Source organism: Haliotis rubra, unplaced genomic scaffold (genome assembly GCF_003918875.1).
Source record: "Haliotis rubra isolate DU_JTF1 unplaced genomic scaffold, ASM391887v1 Scf5, whole genome shotgun sequence".
NCBI lineage: Eukaryota > Metazoa > Mollusca > Gastropoda > Lepetellida > Haliotidae > Haliotis > Haliotis rubra.
In genome coordinates this window covers 5640737-5647463 of record NW_025767190.1, presented here as the reverse complement: position 1 = coordinate 5647463, position 6727 = coordinate 5640737, and the positions used below count along the sequence as shown (strand labels likewise).

General features: G+C 40.4%; 1 long non-coding RNA gene across 1 annotated transcript; it reads right to left on the bottom strand.

Annotated features, from left to right (window-relative positions):
• Positions 1–564: 564 nt before the first annotated feature.
• On the bottom strand, positions 565–6278 carry LOC124291785. Its single transcript, XR_006902276.1, has 3 exons — positions 6082–6278; positions 3248–3343; positions 565–1104 (listed from the first exon to the last, which is right to left on the bottom strand). It is a non-coding gene; the product is annotated as an uncharacterized LOC124291785 (long non-coding RNA).
• Between the last annotated feature and the right edge of the window lie 449 nt (positions 6279–6727).

The window sequence follows — 6727 nt, the reverse complement described above, 5'->3', positions numbered from 1 at the left end:
AAAACAGATCGTGTTATTTTTTGTTGGAATGTCTTTACTACACTGAGTTAAGGACAAAATATCTACCGCAATATTACGATACATATCCTAATCCGTGTAAATTTAATTTGGTAATGAACATTAATAATACAAGTAATATTCGCAAACTTGGTATGTATATATCCGCCATGCCTTAGTATAAAGAAAGTCCGTTTGCAAACATTGTGATCGTATGCCATTATTATTGTCTGACTTTGTACTATAGGCATGTGGCCTCTTCAGTAATGGAATAAAAGAGATCTGATTTGATTCGGGTATCATAGGCGATATCAAAGGCATCACATCAATAAGTATCTCACAACATATGACGTGCCATAGTCTGTCTCACAGTCCCTGAACCACATTAATTTCCCTACTGCCAAGCCCTCTCTGCAGTGCTAAAGCCCTTAATAAAGCAAGTCTAGATTTCCTCAGGTTCAGGTTCTGAATCTCTGGTCTCCCTAGGGCTCCTTTTCAATATAAATGGGCTTGTTTGTTACTATCAAAATTATATATATTCAGAGACTAAGCCTTAGTCTAGACGTGCCATTGAGGTCACAAGGAACAAGTGGGTGGCAACTTGAAATCTAACTTACCAGTGTAAAATACCTTGGCCTGTAAGATGATAATGTTCATTTATAATATTTCAATGGATAACACCTTTATTTAAAAGTGAGCCGATTTGGTGTATATCAGAGAGTGTCAACTTGATGTGGGAGCAAAATCCATAGCAACGCATGTGTTTGGCGTTTATTTCTCCGTTTAAATCGACGATCATGGTACTGTCAAATTGAGAAACACATAGACGTCATTATATTATTTATGATCCTCTAAAAACATCGCCAGTAATTCAACCATCACAGTCCACAGCCTGTTCAGTCAGGACATGACATTACAAGAGGTGTTGTGCACAATTTGGTTTGAAAGTGTCAAATCCTGGAGTGGTATCTCCGCCCTGCCATCTGTGACAACGTCCCACACCTCATCGACGATACCTGGACTGTTAACGTCGGCACCTTCACCCACCTGCAGCTGCGGCAACTACGGTCCGCACAGTAGCAGGGTGGTTGATGGAACGATCGTTATCTATAGCTAGTGACAAACCCTGTTATTGGGCGGATGTGTGTACGTGACATTATGCATAGTAGCTACAATAGACTGTTGTACGGCTATAGTTTTTGCGTTATCAATAATAAATTCTGTTTTGCTTGTTGTTTAACGCTGCATTTGGCAATACCCCCAGCTATATGGCGGTGGTCTGTGAATAATCGAATCTGGACCAGACAATCCAGTGATCAACATCATGAGCAACGATCTACGAAATTCTGATACGATGACAAGTCAGCGAGCCTGGCCGCCCGATCTGGTAGTCTCCTCTTACAAGCATGGGTTGCTGAAGATCAGTTCTAACCCGGGTCTTCAGGGGTACATAAATGATGTACAAAGGGCGAGGTATGGTCTCACTAGATTTCAATAATCCATGGAGTGATAAAACATTTCAGAAAACGTTAGGAAAGTTTTACTCTGTATATATAGCAACGACAGAAGGGTCATATGCGGACCCATGGTTCTGCAATCTTGAAAACGAGAGTTGCATATAATACCCACGTGATGTTGGATGTCCGAAAGAGAGCGAAGGGTGTATAATATGTACAAATATGACTGTAATAACTTCATGAGGTGCTTCTGTGGGCGATATTATCAATCATACCAGACAAAACAACCGACTGCCACATGTTGCATTATACAGAAAACAGAAACAAGCAGGTGTAACAAGCAGGTGTAACAAGCAGGTGTAGTTCTCATGTCAAACACTGAAAGCAGAGAGGACATCTTTGACCCGGTAACCTTACACACTGGTAAGTAAGAGGTTACACGTGTGATGGCTTCATGTTCACAACTTCCCAGTTGAATGAGCGAGTGAGCTGGATCTAACGCTGAACTGAAAGTACTCCAGTCACGTGGCAGCTTGGCGTCATTGACGGGGAGTCTAGCGTGACGCTGACAGTAGTGAGAAACGTTCATCATTGGTGAACACGAGACCATGCTTGTTGGTGAAGAGGGGCAAAAGGATCGGGTGGTCAGGCTCGTTGACGAAGCTAATGTATACCATCGTATCCCATTTGCGTAGCTCGATACATATTGCGCCAGTCATTGGATTGTCTGGTCCAGACTACTTTATTGCAGACTGTCGCCATAGAGTTAGTTATTACTGAGTGCGGCGTTAAACAAACCAATTTTCAATGTCGAGCGAACGCTTTAACCTCTGGGCTACCCTACCGCCCCTTAAGTGGAACAGGGATGGCCCAGAGGTCTAATGCGTCTCTATCCGTGGTTCCAACTATGGTCCTTCGTTAGTGAGCACTGCAACCGTGCAAGACGTTACGTTCAGCTGAAATGCCTTGGTGTAGCTGAAATTCGGTGTTAAACACATCTCAATCCGTGACAATCCAGTGATCAACAGCATGAGCATCGATCTACGCAATTGGAACACGCTGACATGCGTTAACCAAGTCAGCGAGCCTGACCACCCGATCCGTCAGTCGCCACTTAAGACAAGCATGGGTTACTCAATTCTAACCCGGATCTTCACGGGTCCGCTCAGTTCAAAGTGTAATGGGGTACATCACACATTCACTTAGACATACAATAATAGGAACGTGTAGGTTACAGGTTTCACCATTAGACACAGTGCAGAACAGAACATAAGGCACACTATCTGTGTGACACTTTCACACCTTCAACCATATTACGTATCTCATAATACACTAATTGAAACACGCCCATGAAGGAATGTGGTGCCTTACAGAACAACAACATGCACTATGCATCGTTATCTTTGGCCCCACGGTGATTCCCCTAGAATATGTCCCCAATAATATTATGTTGGTCGTGAGAGGTGAGGTGATCGGGATTAGGTCAGGCTCTATGGCTTAGTTGTCATCATATCATTTCTTTGTACCGTTCGGATCGTTATCTCACTATGTCGATCATTCGATTGTGTGGTCTTTGTTCGTCCATTTACAGACCGTCGTTGCTTTGCTTCAACACAGTGCAGCGTTAAACAAACAACGTTATCGTTTACTCAACACATTATTTATATACGCGGTGATAGACAGTCTCCCGTGTATCCGCGCTCACGGGTCCATGCAATAGGAATAGGGAAATACTAGTATACTGATCGGAGTGCAGGTAGTCCTTGATTAACAACTGAATGGCACGCTCTTACCTTATACACAACTGTGTTGAAGTGTTCCATATGCATAGTCACTGCCAACTCTTGGTTTTCCACGTGGACAGGGTGTACTGCGGTAGACGCTCTCGGCTTGGTTAAATACAAATACAAACATTGATGGAATATTAATCAGGCTGATGTCATGTAAACCAGGGGAGAGTACTAGGGTAGGTGTGTGAGGGGCGAGGGGCGAGGTAGGGAAGGTAGTTACAACACGCTGTTTTCCTGTTCACCTGCAGTGTGTTAGAACGGTCTAATTAAGAGAAAAACATCACGTGTTGGCCAATTTTCGGGTGTTGTTGAGTATTTGAAGTACGGGAATTCATTTGGAACCTACGGCATTAGCCGGAGGTTTCAAATGAAATGTTCCAAATCCTTCCGCGGAATTGGCCAACACATGATGTTTATCGACATTGTAAACACACAACAGTCCACATGCGTTTTACTGTCTGCACTCATTGACATCGAGCTGCACGGGTACAGCAGTGAGGTGTCATCAGCTGTCCGTTTCACGTAATAATACCATTCCATTATTTTTCAATCCATCAGATTAAGAGGAACACAGTGACTTTTGGTTTTACAATGTGGGTGATTTGATGTGTCAGAGAAGAGAGGACGCCTCGTTTTGGTATGTCGTTTTAATGTAATATCACTTACCGAAGGTGAGTGAAGTTAGTTTTAGTTTTACGCCTCGTTTAGCAATCATGTCGATTCATGGCCGGGAAGGCTATAAAATCGTGACGCTTCTCGGTTCAATGAGCGTAGCCGTCGCGCATAGTACTATATTTTATGCAATGCATATGTATTTTGTTATGGCTGAATGAATCACGGAGCGCTGTCCTCACTCGGAGGCTCTGACAAATTACAAAAGAAAACAGGATTAACGGGGACGCTCTTTAATTTGGTCACATCTAAAAATATAAATAAAGTTATTTACACATTTCACGTCTATTCTTCATTACACATTTTCTTTTATTCGACATTATATAGTTCATTTTGAGGAGTCTTTCCTAAAAGATAAATGTATACCTTACCAGTTTAAATCTTTAAATATGTTTCTGCTTATGTATGCTGATGATCTTGTAATATTTTCTGAATCTGTTGAAAGGTTGCAAACACAGATGAACTCGTTGTCAGTTTATTCCAGACGGTGGGAACTTGAAGTAAATATTGCTCAAACAAAGATTATGCATATGGTCTTCAGAAGAGTTGGTAAAGTTAAATCGTCAAAACATTGGTTATATTTAATGGTTGTGTTCTGAGGTTGGCGATACGTTTACATATTTCGGAATAGTTTTTAATTATAATAACCGATTCTCAAAGACACAGCTGCAGTTGTCTGACCAGGGTAGGAAGGCCCTTTTCTTAATTTACAATAATATCAGGTCGCTCTCTCTCAACCTGGAATCTCTTTTGTTTGTCTTTGATTGTTGTGTTGGTAGTATACTATCTTATGCGTCTGAGATATGGGGATATAAAAAGGCTTAAATATTGAAAGGTTGCATTTGGATTTTTGTAAAAGGTAATTAGGAGTTAAGAAATCAACATGTAATTCCATGGTTTATGCCGAGTTAAGCCGTTATCCGCTCGTATTTAAAAGGCAATATAGCATGATTAAATATTGGTGTAAGCTTCTTGTGTCTGAAAATAGCATTTTCGGTGTTGTTATGAGTATTTGTATGAGGACCTGTGGTGTCCAAAATTGTACGTATCAGGTTAAAAATATTTTGTCAAACACTGGATTAAGTGAAAAATGGTTAAGGCAGGAATTACTTCTAGATTATGAAACAAAGAAAAACTGATCAGGTTATTCAGTTTATCTTTAGTGAGCTGTCCAACTCATCGAAATGTGCAATTTATAAAAATATTATTAACCAGTGTACAGATAACGGTAACACTATAACAATGTTATGAAAAGAAATCTATCTACTCCCGACATGGATTATGCTTCCCGGCACCGTATCTTTAGCTTTGGCGGTACTCCCCTACTTCCTTGGAAATTAGCTGTCCCGGGAAATACGAAATATACATTTAAGCCTTCCCGGGACATCTGAAATATAAATTTTAGCCTGTCCAGCAGTGGAAATGGGTTTCGCACAGTGTACCCACGTGGGAATCGAACCCTGGTCTTCGGTCTTCTTGACAACAGTATAAGAATCCATGCCGAAACTTCGCATCATATATAATAAAGAAGTTGTTATCCATAAAGAATCTTACTTTCTTATTACTCGCCAACTTCTAAAATGCCAATCAAACAGATCAGTGTTCAGTGTCGCTATATATGTATGGGTAGTAATTTATAAGGTCTCAGCTTAGTGTCTGAAGAAATACCAATGTGACGCAGGTTGAATACGATTACCACGCATATGAAACAGGGGATCATATAAACGGGGATAATCTGGAGTCAAACAGAGGATAAGCAAGGCTAAGGGCGATAACTCAATGAACTACACCGTTGAAACATTTGAAGCCATCACTACAAAATACACCGTATACAAATGAAAAATTAAAATCAAACCTGAAAATATACATCAATCTTTGATCGTGTAGAGTATATATATTTGCCTACAACCCAAATGTACAATGCACAATCCAAACAACATGGACAACTCACCAGTGCAATGTTAACGGAAATATATATTTAACTAGGTCAGGTTGACATCCTGTCACGAAGTTCATGGACGCCTCATGCATTACACGATTGTATCAACACAAACAAAGGTCATTTCACTGACCCCTCAACAAGTAGCCAACATACTCAGTTATTCGTGTTTTAATAGTAAATCCAGAGGCACCGAGATAAGGTTATACGATAATACAACACCAACCTTTTGACGTCCACGGTGGCAAAGGCACATGTACATTCCGTTTTACTGATGCAATCTCGATAACATGTACCACATGTTTGAAAATTGTTCATTTAACTCCTTACGTAGTTGTTTTCGTGGCTGAGTTGACCCTACATGACACTGTGCACTGTATTCACATACATACACAGCAAGTATTAGTTCCTGGTTGGGCGACATTGAAATATACACGTTCTGTTAGACAAGGAGCACTCCCCGTTCCGTTATATTAGTATGTAAATGATGGTTCAAATTACCATAAATTTGCAAATGGAACAAAACACTGAAAAATATCACTGTTTCCAGACGTTTAATGCATTTGATAGATACAAGGTGGATAAGAAAAAATAATTGTTTTGATACGTTGTGTAATGTATACTTGAGAAAGTTATCCTATCTGAGAAAAATATGTGATTATTTATAGAGATCGTGTTTCCACTCTGATTGCTTGAAATACGACATGTGTCAACCAAGTCAGAGAGCCTGACCACCCGATCCCGTTAGTCGCCTCTTACGACAAGTACGTATGAGTTGCTGAAGATAAATGCTAACCCGGATCTTCCCAGGTTAAAAAAGTATTAATTAATGAGTGAAATAGTATATAATGATCAGTGAAGATCAGAGAATG